The sequence below is a fragment of the Aethalodelphis obliquidens genome, unplaced genomic scaffold, assembly GCF_003676395.1.
Source record: "Aethalodelphis obliquidens isolate GAN/ISIS:26980383/991018 unplaced genomic scaffold, ASM367639v1 scaffold29, whole genome shotgun sequence".
Lineage (NCBI taxonomy): Eukaryota > Metazoa > Chordata > Mammalia > Artiodactyla > Delphinidae > Aethalodelphis > Aethalodelphis obliquidens.
In genome coordinates, this window is record NW_020837973.1 from 10,436,918 (window position 1) to 10,453,289 (window position 16,372).

Here is a 16,372-nt window from a genome sequence, read left to right on the forward strand (position 1 = left end):
TGATTTGATACATTTATACATTGTAGTATGATTACTGCCATAGCATTAGTTAACAATCTATCACATCACATAATTACCACTTCTTTTTTGTGGCCAGAACATTTAAGATCTAGGCTCTAAGCAAATTTGAAGTATATGAGACAGTATTATTAAACACAATGTTGTTTAATAGATCTCCAGAACCTATCTTCTACCTTCAAGTTTATACACTTTGACTGACATCTCTCCAATTCTTTCATCCTCTGCCCTTGGTAACCACCATTCTATTCTCAGTTTCTACAAGTCTGGCTATTTTAGATTTCTCGTATAAGTGATATCATACAATAATTTTCTTTCTCTGTTTGACTTATCTCACTTAGCATAATGCTCTCCAAGTCCATTCATGTTGATGTAAATGGCAGGATTTCCTTCTTTCTCGTGGCTGAATAATATTCCTTTGTGTGTCTGTATATCCTTTGTGTGTGTATGTATATCTATATCTCACATCTTCTTTATCCATTCATTTTTTGACAGAAACTTCAGTTGTTTCCATACCTTGACCATTGTGAATAATGCTACAATAAACATGAGAGTGCAGATATCTTTTTGATACAATTTTTAGTTCCTTAGAATATATACCCAGAAATGGGATTGCTGGATCATACAGTAGTTCTATTTTTAATTCTTTGAGGAACTTCTAAACTGTTTTCCATAGTTGCTGTACCAATTTACATTCCCACCAGCAGTGCTCAAGTGTTCCCTTTCTCCATATCTTTGCCAATACTTGTTATCATTGTCTTTCTCATAACAGCCATTCTAACAAGTATGAGGCAGTATCTCATTGTGGTTTTGACTTGCATTTCCCCAGTGATTAGCTATATTGAGCATTCTTCCATGTACCTATTGGCTATTTGGATGTCTTCTTCAGAAAAACATCTATTCAGTTCCTCTGCCCATTTTTTTAATCAATTTTTTTCTTGCTATTGAATTATATGAGTTTATATATTTTGTATATCAACCCTTTATCAGGTATATGGTATGCAAGTATTGTCCCATTCCATATGTTGCCTTTTCATTTTGTTGACTGTTTTTTTGTGCATAAGCTTTAACCTATTATTTTTTGAGGATAAAATATCTTCTCATATATCTCTTAGAATATAAATTAAACTACAGAAGGTCCCTGACTTCCAATAGTTTAACTTAGGGTTTTTGACTTTACGATGGTGCAAAAGTAATACACATTCAATAGAAACCATACTGAGAATTTTGAATTTTGATTGTCTCCTGGGTTAGTGATGTGTGGCTCAGTTCTCTCTGGTGAAGCTGGACAGCAACAGTGACCTGCAGTTCCCGATCAGCCACACCATTCCGAGGTGATACACTTACAACCATTCTGCCCCCTTACAACTATTCTGTTTTCATTTAGTACAGTATTCAATAAATTATATGAGATAATAAACACTTTATTATAAAATAGGCTTTGTGTTAGATGATGTTGCCCAACTGTAAGTGTTCTGAGCACCCTTAAGGTAGGCTAGGCTAAGTTATGATGTTTAGTAGGTTAGGTGTGTTAAATGCATTTTGATGTAAAATATTTTTAATTTACAATGGGTTTATTGGGATGTAACCCCATTGTAAGTTGAAGACCAGTAATTTGAAAGTTTGCTCCTGTTTCCTGAATTATTACTGTTTCCTTCAGCATTGATTATGCTGTTTATTAATCTTGGGTTTTTTCCTTCCATGCAGTGCATTTTATTACAATGTTTTATGGATTTGCTTCTTGTTTACGGCTGGTAAAGCCAGTATCTGCTCCCAGTCAACTCTTGCAATACTCAGGTTCTCATGCACAACATTTGGTTTGTTATATCCTGTCAAGATTCTTCAACTGATGGCTGATCACCCTTTATAAATGAGTACAAGTAAAAGACTCACTACAGTACAAACAAGGGAAAAAGCCATGGTCCCCTATGCTGCAGTGTCTCCTGGAGCCACAATTGCAAATCATGACCTTCTTCTTCTACAGTCCATCTTACATGCCTCAAACCAAGGCCAGCACTTCCACTGGCCCATGGCTCTGCTCAGTGGGATAACCCCAATCTCCATGTGAATCCTCTTTACATTGCCCTTGTCAGGCTGAAGTTTTCAATTGTAGTAATTAAATAATTGTAAAATTCCCCCATTTACAATTATTACCAGAAATGCAATATCCAGGAAATCCTTGAGTTCTAGACACACTCCTCCTTGGTCTCTTTATCAGTAGCACCTCTGTCACCTTACGATAATCATGCTCTGATATCTCTGCAAGGATAATTAATTCTCTATGTGCTTGGCTTACAAACATGAGGAATCAAAAATGACCAGGCAGTAATTGTAGCTTTACAATGAGAAGAACCACCGTTGAATTTCCTCATACAAGCATCCCTCGCTTAGGGACAGAAGTTGCTAGCAGGCCAAAATTGCAGGCACCGGAAGGACAAATTCTCCTAGTGTATTACTAGAATTAATGATGAGAGAAACCATTCTTACTTTCACACCTTGGTCTCCATGCTTATATATTCTGTCTATTGCACCATAGCATTACACAGTTGCTAGTGGAAAAATATATACAATTACTTAAAAGAGAGTCCTATAATCCAATAGAATATTCCCTGAAGCTGATTCCTTAACTAAGCTTTTAAAAGACTCTTTCAATGCTTTATAAGAATAGCAACTTCTGAAAAATGTAAAGAATTGCAATTTTTCAGTGAATGTGACTCATAAGACTTCAGCTCTCTGATCTTGATCATTTTGGGTAATATGGGTCAATCAACATCCTTGTTGTCTGCCCATCTATCTCATTCTTAGGAATATCATGGTCTGTCATATTTCAGAGCATTCACTTGAGAATAGGACTTTTTGTGGTCTTCAGAGAAGCAGGGGCCTGATATCTACCAGCAAAGTGGATGGGACGTTTCAAAAGTTAGGGGCTCTGGGGTTTCAAGCATATCCAGGGATTTAATTCCTCATCAAAACCAGAATTTTAGTGAAGGAGAGTATTATTTTTCTACTGCTGCAAACAAGATACCACAAATTTATGAACTGAAAACAACACCCATTTATTAACTCTATACGTCAGAAATCTGGGCAGGCCTAACTGCATTCTCTGCTCAGGTTTTCACAATATTAAAATCAAGGTGTCAACTAGGCTGTGCTGTCATCTGAAGATAACTTTCCTCTTTCAGGCACATGTGGTTGTGACAGAATTCAGTTCCTTGACGTTGTGACTTGAGGTATTGATTCCTTGCTGGATGGCAGCTGGTAACAGAGCTCAGCTCAAAGAGGCTTGTCACATTTCTTGAAGAATGTGGACATTTCATCTTCAAGGACAGTAATGGCTAACCTCCCTTGTGTTGAATACTTCTCTTGCTTTAAGTATCTTTTACTGGGAAGAATTGTCTCATTGAGGGATCACCTGATTAGGCCAGGCTTACTAAGAATAATCTCTTTTTTTAAGCTCAACTTGCTTAGAACATTAAAAACATTTGCAAGATGTTTTATAGCAATACCTAATTTAGTGTTTGATTGAATACCTGGAAGAATGTGTATGCCTACCAAGAATGGAAATCTTGGGTGTCATCTCAAAATTCTGTCTACCACAAAGAGACTTGCCAGAGGTGTGAATTCAACTTTCTTTGTAATTTATTTTCCTCAAAATGCAATCTTGAAATTGATTTCCACCATAGTCACTCTCCTAGATATAAGAAATGGGGTTCTTTCAATACTGTTCATAATAACTATACTGGGTTGAATAGTGCCTCGCCAAAGTTCATGTCCACTTGGGACCTCAGAATGTGACCTAATTTGGAAATAGGGTCTTTGAAGGTATAATTAGTTAAGATGAAATCATATTGGATTAAAGTGGATCCTAATTCAATGACTTGCATCCTTATATGAAGAGAAAACCAGAGAATATAGGAAAATGCAATGCAAGATCTTTCTTGAGTTTTCAAAGGGAGTATGGCCTTGCCGAGATGTTGATTTCAGACTTAAAGCATCTAGAACTATGAGAGAATTAACTTCTATTGTTTTAAGCCATTTAGTTTGTGGCACTTAAGAAAGTATTACTTAGGAAAGTAATACAGAGGTTTTCTGGCTGTCATAACATGCCCTGAGTTTATAGTTGTTTGATCAACACAGTTACTTTCTTCCATTAGCACTTCAAAGGCAGTAAGCAGCAACAAACCAATATAACTTTCCTCATAGTTAGCACTGCCTTTATGGAGATACTGCATAAACTGGCACACCCTCTTCTACCTATACTTCATCCCACTTCAGTGTTTGAGAATCATGTTAATTGCATGCTATGTAAACCAGGGGATATAACCCCCTCCTGGAAATCCAGGGAAGAGTTGATGTTTCAGCTTGCATCCAAAGACTGTCTGGAGGCATAATCCCTTCTTCCTCTGGGGATTTCAGTCTTTTCCTCTTAAGGCCATCGACTGATTTGATGAGGCCCACCCACATTATGGGGTTAATCTGCTTTGCTCAAACTCCATTGATTTAAATGTTAATTTCATCTAAAATATTTCATAGAGACAGCTGGAACGTTATTTGACAAAATATCTGGGTATCATGGCTTAGCCCTGTTGACATGTAAAATGAACGATCACAACCAACTGTAAGGTTTTTTTTTTGCTACATACTAGCAATTCATCCAATTCCAGAAACACATCTTTCTAGGTACCACCTGTATTGCTGAAATAATAATAAGAATAAATATTTTATGCTGTTCACACTTAATAATCACTTTATTAAAAGTTTCATAAAGGATTTTAACATTTCTTTTTAACTTTTAAGCTGTATGTGATGAATCAGGAAATAAAAAAAAAGTAGTACAGTAAAATATTATTAATCTTGGAAGAGCCCTTACAGCTCTTTATTTTAGTCTTTATTTTATAGATGAGGAAATTCTGATAAAGAAAAACATAACTAATAACCAGTTATTAAAAGCTTTACATAATTTTTCTTCTAGTGAAACATTTTTTCTAATCTGACAATGAACATAATCAGTAACAGTGATCCATTATGAGGTAAAATGGCTAGATGTGCTTTGTTTTACACTTGTGTTATGTTTATTATGATTCTTATTACTGCTGTTATGGGGTGTGGAATATAATCATGTATGGGTCATAAGAGATGTGTTAAACATTTCCTGACTGATTCTAACAATTTCCTTAGAGGACTTTTCCTCTTGTTTCAGTTTCTTCCATCCTTTGAAAATCACTGATATATTACAGTTTTCATAAATATCATAAATCATAATTGATGGAAACTTTTTTGTTTCTGTCACATTAACTAAATCTGACTACTATATATCTATTTTAGTTGATTTTCATAACACCAAATATTCAACAAAATTTACTGAGCCCTTAATTCATATTTACATAAAGAGGGATATTGATTATTTAAAGGATTGACCCTGTCAAAAAGTAAAGAGCAAAAAAGACATTATTACTTATAATGATAATAATAATAATAACAAAATAATTATTGTTTAAATACTAATTCTTATACTAATACTAATAATTATAAGTAAAAAACATAAAAAATATAAGTTGCATATGGGAAAAATGATCAAATTCAACAGTAAACAAATAATTTCAAAGTAAATCCATAAAGTTAAACATGTTTCTCCTATCAGAACTGTAGAAGAAATCCTTAATGTGCAAATGATAGCTTGAATTCATTTTTCCTATATAACAGGTTATTATACAGTCAATTGAAATTAATATTTTATTTACGTTGTTTAGAATTTCACAAAGACAATTTATTTCAGCATACTCATCACAGTAACTGTATTCATATGTGCTTATTTAAAAATTTTATTTATGCCTTAATGAAATCCTGTGCATAGATTATTTTAATGATTATAAGATGCATATATGCCAAGCTTTATTATTTATGTATATTGGTTTTGATGGCAGCATTCAGTTTGGAGCATCAAACAGTTCTTTTATTTTGAATGAACTATAATGACTAGTATGTTGAGAAGAAAATGAAAGCATATCATACATTGGTTTAAAGACGTCTATGTTATACATGTTACATGGCAGAGAAAGTAAAAGAATGGTTTTAAGCCAGCATCAGATGTGTTATTGAATGTTTTTAAGCAATAAATGTTATATCTTAATGAAACCCTAAGAGATGAAGTTACCAGAAATAATTGCCTGTGAAATATTGATAAGGGGATAAGGATCTAAACTTTATTTCAGGCAAGATTAGCATCTTAATTCACATTTTAAAAATTAGCCAAAAACCTGAATTAATTAAGGAAATGATTCCTTTTTTCATTTGAGAGGATTATCAAAAGGGAAATATTATTAATACATTTGAAAGAGATTTGGAGATGAAAATAAACAAAGTGGAGTTTATTCCAGGAATGGAAAGCTAGTTCAATATTCAGAGATCAATCAGTATAATCCACCATATTAGCAGTTAAAAGAAGAAACAACACTGTATGAATTTATGGAGAAAACGCATTTGACAAAATCTAATATGCACTTTAACACTCTGAATAAACAAGTATTTGAAGGGAACTTCTTTAACTTGATAAAAAGGGCATCTACAAAAGACCCCACACTTAACATCATACTTAATGGTGAAATGCTGAGTGCCATCCTTCCAAGACTGAGAAAAAGGCAATGATGCCCATTCTCATCATTCCTTTTCAAGAAGGTCAGTGAGATAAGGAAGGATAAGAAAATAAAATGCATACATATTGGAAAGAAAGGGCTAAAACTGTCCCTAAATGCATACGACAGTACTGTTTGTGTAGAAAATACCAAGGTATCTACAGAATCTTCTAGAACAAATAAGTGATTTTTGCAAGGTTGTAAGATGGAAGATCAACATATAAAAAAATCACTCCATCTATATGTTTTCATTGAACATTTTAAAACTAAAAATAAAAACAATATGATTTACAATTGTTTCAAATAAATCTAACAAAACATGTACAAGATCTTACATGTTGAAAACTATAAAATGCTGATGAAAGAAATCAGAAGACCTGAATATATGGAATACTAAGGAATGCTTAGTTTAACTCATTTCTTGTCAAATCCCAGACGAATTTTTGTACATAGAGTTAATTCTAAATTCATATGAAAAGGAAAAATAACTAGAACAATTGAAATAATTTTAAACAGAAAGAAAAAATTTGGGGAGATCACAACAGTATATGCTACTGTGGTAAAAAAAATGTGTGATTTTGCATAGGGATACGGAGGCACATGGATCAATGGAATGAGAAACAAATCCCCAATAGTAGGCACAACTGAATTTTAAAATAGATATAAAGAAAAATGTGGTCTTTTTTCAAATGTATGGTTGACACAATTGCTCATACATAGGCAAAATAATTCATGACATAAGCCTCATGTCTTACACAAAAGTCACTGGAAATTGGTTATTAGTATTAATTTTTTTTTTTTTTTTTTGGTGGTATGCAGACCTCTCACTGTTGTGACCTCTCCCGTTGCGGAGCACAGGCTCCAGACGCACAGGCCCAGCGGCCATGGCTCACGGGCCCAGCCGCTCTGCGGCATGTGGGATCTTTCCAGACCAGGGCATGAACCTATGTCCCCTGCATCGGCAGGCGGACTTTCAATCACTGTGTCACCAGGGAAGCCCTAGTATTAATTTTCAATCTAGAACTTTAATAGTTTTAGAAGAAACTGTAAGAGAAAATCTATGTGACCTATGATTAAGTTTGTAAATCCATAAAAGAAAAACATTGATAAATTAGACTACCTAGGAAAAAGACACTATTAAGCCCCATAATGGGAGAAAATAATGACCAATCACATATTCAGCAAAGGATTTGTATTCGGAATATTAAAATGGTTCTCTAAGAAAACAAATAATCCAATTAGAAAATTGAATACACATAACCAGAGAGGATATGTTGGTGGGCAAATTAGTATATGAAAAGGTATTCAAAACTGTTAGTCATTAGGGGAATGAAATTGAAGCAAAAATTAGGTATCACCACACACCTACCAGAATGGGTAACATAAATAAATAATAAAGTTACTCTACCAAGTACAAGCGAGGCTGTGAAGTGATGAAATCTCTCACACATTGCTGGTGGAAATATAAATGTGTAGTCAGTCTGAAGAAGATGGCTTCTTATAAAACTAAACATAGAGTTATCATACATCCCAGCAATCTCACTTCAGCATATTTACCCTAGAGAAATGAAAACTTATAGTCAGAGAAAAACCCGAATACATATGTTCATATCAGCTTTATTTGTGATAGCCCCAAACTATCAACTTCTTAATATCCTTCAAGGATGAAAGAACAAAGGAACTGTGATTCATTTATACAATAGTATACCACTATTCAGCAATGCAAAGGAGTAATTGATTGATGCACACAATAATTTGGATGACTTTCAAAGGCACTATGCTGAATGAGAAGAGTCCATCTCTACAAGCTATACAGTAGATTGTTCCACTTGTATAACATTCCTGAAAAGATAAATAGTGTTGCCAGGGTTTAAACATGGAGAGATGATGTGACTGTAATGGGTTAACACAAAGGAGTTCTTTGGGCTGATGTAATATTGTCTATCCTGATTGTGCTGGTAGCTGCAAGAATCTGTCCCTGATATAAAATATGATAGAATTACACACACGAACACATCAATGAGGACAGGTAAAAAATCAGCCAATGTCAATTTCCTGGATTTCATAATTGTACTGTGGTTGTGTAAGATATTACCATCTGGTGAAGCTGGGTAAAGGGAACCTGAGAATTTTCTCCTCTATTTCTGTGACTTTTAAGTGAGTCTTAAATTATTTCAAAATGAAAAAAAAATAAACAGTGCATTCAAACGTAATACATACGTATACTGTGGCAGGAAGAATGGGGGGTAAAAAAGAAATGGAGAATGAATAACTGTGTATGTTCCAAAAATTTCTATATTTTGCCCAAAATGGTACAATATTGTAATATAGCTGTTTTTTTAAAAAATTTTTCTTGAACTAATTTTGAGGCCCTGATCAGAGGACCATCAGGTTCCTCTTCTTGAGCAGCTGATTAAACCCACACTCCAGCAATAGCCATTAAATGGGTTCTCATATGCAGGCCATTAGGTTCCTCTCCTAACTGCTGCGGGACCAGGTACCAGACAGCTAGAGATAGACCCTATCCCAGGCAGCCCATACAATTATTCAGATCAGCCAAGTGTTATGGCTGAACTGTGCCCCTGCAAAATTCATATGTTGAAGTTCTAACCCCCAGTGCCTCAGAAAGTCACTATATCTGGAGATAAGTTCTTTAAAAAGATAATTAAGTTAAAATGAAGTTGTTAATGTGAGCTGTAAACCGATATGGCTATGGTCTTTATAAAAAGAGGAAATTAGGACACATATTCATATAGAAGGAAGACAATGTGAAGACACTGGGAGGAGAGGACAACAATGACCACCTTAGGAGAGAGGCCTCAGGAGAAATAAACCCTGCTAACACCTTGATCTCAGACTTCTACCTTCCAGAATTGTGAGAAAATAAATTTTCTTATTTAATCCATGCAACCTGTGGTACTCTGTCAATCCATAGGGAGACCACAAAACCTAGCTAACCCAATTCCACCTGCCATACATGAGCTTCCCCTACACTGGGGGTTTCTTGTAGACACCATATATTTGGACTTTTGCTTGTTTTAATCTACTCTGATAATGTCTTTCTTTTAATTTGTGCCTTTAGACTATTTTCCTTTAAAATGATTATCGATTTAGTTGGATTAACATACCATGTTTGTAAATGTTTTCTATTCATTCCATTTGTTCTTTGTTTCTTTTTATTCTTCATCTTATTCTGTCCTCTCTGGTTTCACCTGAGCATTTTATATAATTCCATTTTATCTTCTTTCTTAGCATGTTAAAGCATACTTTTTTATTTTAATATTTTTGTGGTTGCTCTGGAATTTCCAATATACATTTTTACCTAATAGAAATCCATCGTCAAATAACTATAGTTGCCTCACGTGCAATACAGTACCTTAGAACAATCCCAGTTCCTCCTATTTACACCTTATAATATTGTTGCCATTCTTTTCACTTATTTGTATGCAATAATTATCCAATATTTTTGACTTGTATCACTTTAAATAGACAACAGTTATTTTTAAATTAGTTAAGAGTAAATTAAAAAAATCAAGGTTTTATTTCACATTAATTTATTCCTTCTACACCCTCTTCCATTACATGGATCTGAGTTTTTTAAAAGAAAAGTTGCAATTGGACATTTGTTAAAAAGAACAAGAAAAAAAAAACAGCAAGGAAGAATTTAGTTAAGACTAATGCAATAGGGGAGAGAGGTAGTGATCAACTTAGCTAAAACAATAGGGGGGTTTTTAAATGTTGGGGTGAGCTAGGGGGGATGTTGGGAAGGGTGTTTGGCCAGTGTGATTAGGCACCTGTGTGTGCTGACTGCTGCTTCTCAGTCTCCTACCCACCCATTGAGACTGGGCGACCGGGGCACCATCTTTCTTCGTGGCTGCATTTCAAAGGGGGTCCTACTCCCAGGTCTTTAAGAAAGATGTTCCTCCTTTGCAGAAATTTTATAGCTTAAGGGGTCAGAGGAAGAATTTACAATTTCAAGTTTTCTAAAGTAAATTTTCTAAGAAACGGTAAGCCAGGAGCCTATCCTCAGATAGATACCTATCTAAATTTAGTCAAGTTGAGGGGAAATTGAAGGCTGTCTCAGTCAGGTTCCAACTGTATCATATTACTTTTTCTTGAAGATTTTTTTTAACATTTCTTGCAGGTCTGCTGGAGATGGGGGTCCTTCAATTTTTGTTCATTTGAAAAACTATTTCTTCTTCAATTTTGAAACATAATTTCACTGGATATAAATTCTAGGGTTTTTTTTTTAACACTTTAAATATTTCACTATACTTTCTTTTAAAACACTTTCTATGAGTTTTCAGTTTTTTAAATAAAAATTGTATATATTTAAAGTGAGCAATGTGATATATATATAGAAATAATTACCGTAGTCAGGCTAATTAACATATCCATAGCCTCACCATAGTTACCATTTCTGTGTGTGTGTGTGTGTGTGTGTGTGTGTGTGTGTGTGTGTGCATGCGTGTGAGGTGAGAAAACCTAAAAATCTAATCTTTTAGTTAATTTATTTTGAGTGCATGGTTTCTGACAGGAAATCCACTGGATTTCTTATGCTCACTGCTCTATAAATATGGTGTTTTCTCCTCTCCCTCCTTTGAATTATCTCAAGCTTTTTTCTTTGTCTCCAGTGTTCTGCAATTCTAATATGACATGCTTACATGGCTTCTCCCCACACCCCACTTACCATTCTCTGAGCTTCTTGGATTCATGGTTTGGTGCCTGTCATTAATTTTGGAAATTTCTCAACTATTATTAATTCAAATATTTCTTCTACTCCATTCTCTCTCTCTTCTAGTGTAATGCATATATCATACATTTTGAAATTGTCCCATCATTCTTGGCTGTTCTGTTTCTTTTTTATTTTTTCAACATTCTGTTTTTTCTACATTCTGATTTTCCTTTTCATCTCATACTGAAAATTTTCTATGCATTTGTATGCATTTGCCAAAGTACAATGACTGTACACTCAAGATGTATGCATTTCATTTTATGTAAATTTTACATAAAGACAAAAATTCCTAATAAATATTGAATTCTAGTTAATAATAGGCATATTAGTTTTTAATGGGAAGTGATTTTTTCTGCTATTTATTGTGTAATCCATTGAAAAATTAGGATAATTGATGGATTGACAGAATGATACATAGAGATATATATATATAAAAAAGTAGAATGTTATTTGTAGAATGTACATGGTGAGTATATCAGTGATCATTACAAAACTATTGTAACTTTCCTGTGCACTTGAAATTTTCCTAATAAAATATTTAAAAATGCTCAAAATCTTGAACAGTTTCTTGAAAAGTAGGGCTATAAAGTAATGAAGAGAATGTGGACCAGAGAACACTTATCAAGCCAGCCCCTACATGGGCCGTACTTATTTTTGTGACAGATTATAGAAAAATATATTATTTGCTATTAACTTTAACACCAATATAGGGTCAGGCTAACCAAAGCCTCTTGCATTTGAAACACAATTATTTTAACTTGAGTGATAGACATTAAATCACCAGTGAGTAGGGTCTAAGATGTATTATGTCAAATATATCAATGGGATGGAAAAAAAATCAACTGACGATATTAAGAAAACAGAACCTAATTGTGTGACAATTAAGGCTAATGGCTTCACGCCAGAGAGAATGGAATGATTTAACAGCCTATTTTGTGTTCTTTATCACATTATATATGGTAACAAACCACACATTTCAAAGGGAAGTATTCTCTTTTATTTTCTCTCCTTATCTATGCCATAAAAAACTGTGTTTTAGTAATGAATATTTTCTTCTTGATAAGGTGGCTAAGGAAGGTATTGAATTAAGTTTCAAGATAGAGCAGCCTATATTTGATAAATTAATCAGTGTTTGCACTCTCACTCATGGATTTATTTTCTGACTGTTCTAACCCCGAAAAGACATGTTTTTGCTAACTCTTCTTTTGCTGCTCTTGATTCTCCAATGCTCAGGACTTCTCTGCTGTTCACACCCATCTAGCCTTGGGTGCATCTAATCACAGAGTTCCCTATGGCTGTTTTTGGTTCCCAATCTTTTTCATCAGTTTGGGCACTGCTTTGTTCTTTACTATTCTATTTACCTAGACAGCCACACTATCTGAGTGTCACAAGGTAAACAGCAATTCAAAGTTTTCACACCATCTTTTCTGCACAGCCTCTTCATCATCCTTTGAATCTCTTAAACTAGAAATCTTAGAGCCATTTTCAGTATTCCCTCTCTCTCTTGTTTTATTCTCCTACCATATATTCTTTTTTTTTCCTTCAAGTTTTCTCTGGTATGTGAACTTCTCTTCATTTATGGTCATTGTGAAGTCGATTCCATGACCCTAGGAAAAGCAACTCTTTGAATTCTTGATCTGACTCTTCAAACTCACATAATTTTGAAAATATATCCACTGAACTTCTCTAAGATGCAGGACTAGTTTACATGAAGTAGAAACAATACTGATATTAGTGAAAACAAATACTGTGTATTAATGACAATGTAGCCCATAATGTATTAGACATAAATAGTTTTAATAGCAAAATCTTCGATTGTGACCTCAAGGTAGGAACTTCTACTGGATGACAAGAATGTCTTGGTAAATGTCATACTGGTTAATGGGAATTGGTACTATTTACACATGAACCTAATCAAACTTTTCTGCAATTAAACCATACTTCTTACACTTCACCATCGAAGAAACACAGAGATGTTTTCTCATGTGATAATTCCTTGGGAAAATGTTAAAGACCAAAGAGGTAACATTTTTTTCATCTCATGTAAAAGGAAACAATCTCTGTTTAAAATTTTTAAACTAGTTATAGAAACTATGACTAATGCTGAAAAGTATTAAAAAATTAAAAGGAAATCCAATCATAGTTCCAATGTAGGTGAAAGTTATTTGTATCTTTTTCTTTGTATGTATTTGAGTTAACAAAAGGGCACATAACTGAATAATTTGATATCTTCATCCTGTCAAATTTAATATATGATAAGCATTTCCCATCCATTAACTATTCCTCATAAACAGAATTTAATGATAAATTGGGTTCTATAGTTAAGTTTATCTTGCTAATATTTTGATATTTTGAGTTGTCTTCAATTTTGCAATATATTTAAAAGGTTTATATATTAATTATGTCTTACTTCTGACAAAGTCTTAGACTAAATACAGAAAGGGACCTTATGTAACAATTATTGGAGTGGTGCATTCTTACTCAGGTCTTTATGAAAACAATACAAGCTTTTAATGACAATACACAGATCCACATCATGACATGAATAATAAACCTTAATGTTTTGGTAACAACTCTCAATTATTGCCACATCAATACACAAATGAAAATACTTAGATTTTATATATGGTAGGCAAAATAATAGACCCCTAAAGATATCACTCCCTAATTCCTGGAATCATGAATATGCTACCTTGCATGGTAAAAAAGATAGAAGTGATTAAGGATAAGCATGAAATAGCGTATTCTGGGGTATCTAAGTGGGTCCAATCCAATCAGAAAGCCCTTAAAGGTGAAAGACAAAGGCAGAAGCTTGGGTGAGAGAGAGATGCAACAGAAGGAAAAATAAAAGGGGAGAGAGATTCAAAGTGTGAGTGAGATTCAAGTGCTATTGCTGGCCTTGCAGATGGAGAAAGGTTATAAACCAAGGAATTTAATGGTTTCTAGAAGCTGGAATGACCCTCAGCTGACATCCAGCAAGAAAACAAGGACATCAGTCCTGCAATGATAGGGAATTAAATTATGTCAACAAAATAAATAAGCATAGGAATTGGATTCTCCCTTAGAGCCTCCAGAACGGAAAGAAGCCCTGTCAACAACTTGATTTTAATCTATTCAGATTTGTATTAAAATTCTGAACTGCATAACTGTTGATAACAAATTAATGTTGTGTTAAACCACTAACAAACTGATAATTTGTTATAACAGCAATATAAAACTAACATTTTACCAACTATGTTAATAATAGTAATGTAATTACAGTAATTGTAATGTGGTTCAATATTTTAAATTAGCACATGTTGTGTCCCAGTATATGTATCATACATACATTAACTCATTACATATCTGTACTCTGTGACTTAGAGTGTATTGTTACCCACATCTTAGATAGAAGGGAACTGAGGTACTAAATGTTTAAGTAACTTGCCCAAATACATTTTATTAAAGGCATCAATGTCAGGATTTGTTTTTTATTTTCTTCTTGATTTGGTTAATATTATAATTTTTTGTAAACATTTGATAACACAACATAATATATTTCAAGCTTTGAAATGTAACTATTAAACATAACAATGAGTTATTGATATGCACTATTAACTGAGGTAGATGGAGCTTTTAAAAATCAATTCAATATCTATTTCTTATTTTAATTTATTTATTTCTAAAGTCAGACTAAATTTAGCATTATTCTATTTCTTTGTATGTTCATTTCTAATTTGTTTAATTTTAAAATATATGCATGAAACTATTTGGCACATAGATTGAAACAGAAAAAAAAAAGGATTTGTTCTGGCAATATTTCTCAATTCTTTGAGTTTCTCTGAGACTTGCATCCCCAAATCACATAGCGATATATCACTAAAACATTATTTTATAGATATATCTATTAACTACTTAATACAGACTTCTTCCAAGTTAGTGAGATAAAATAGTCTTGCAAAATATTTGTCTATACATTGTGACATGTACACTTACTTGCTTTGAATTATGGTGAACAATCCCCACACAGACTCATCGGCTGAAGCCCTAATGCTCAAAACAAAAGCAAAATCACACATATTCTCCATCAGAAAAGGTCTGACCCATGATAGGCAGGTCAGGTTTTTGAGAGGGAGTGGACACAGAGGAGGAAAGGAGAGGAAGAACCAGCCTCTTTCCATGTCCCTTTGGTTTTGAGGGAATAGGATATCAGAGGGGTGTCTCCCAATATCCTCTGTCCCTAAACAGTCAGAGGATTGGAGGAAGGGGAGGAGAGTATTGGATAACTGATTCACATTGAGGAATGGGTATGCAATCTCACCACCAACATGGGGAGCTGCCATAAAACAAAGTGATGTGGCCAGGAGAAGGGGGACCTGACGATTATCTTTGCTGAAGTGTCCCTGAGTTTAGAGTGTTAGGATTAATGGGCAAGGGTGACCCATGGCAGAGGTTGGAGGTGAGGGTGCTGGATGATTGGAGGATGGAGGATGTGGCCATTGCCCAAGTGGATACTGCCAGATGGAGACAAAATTATTACAGCAGCTCACCCTTCGGACCAGGGGGGCAAGCAGTGCTCAGGGGACAGAGGGATATGGTTCTAGAGGCAAGCAGATGCCAGCAGGGCATACATAAGGACTAGAACAAAGTCAGGGTCAGGTCTGGACACAGACATTGAATCTATTTTGGGTGTGTGTGTGGAGGGCAGAGCTGGAGGACTTATTCTTTTTTCCACATAAATTGATGCTTACCTAAAGATTACATTTAAAAAATCATATGAAAGACAATGATATCATTTATATGTGGAATCTAAAAATTTATACAAGGGAATTTATTTACAAAACAGAGAACAGACTCACAGACATAGACAACAAACTTATGGTTACCAAAGGGGGAAGGAGGGGGAGAGATTAATTAGGAGTTTGGGATTGACATACACACACTACTATATATAAAATAGATAACCAACAAGGACCTACTGTATAGCACAGGGAACTCTGCTCAGTAT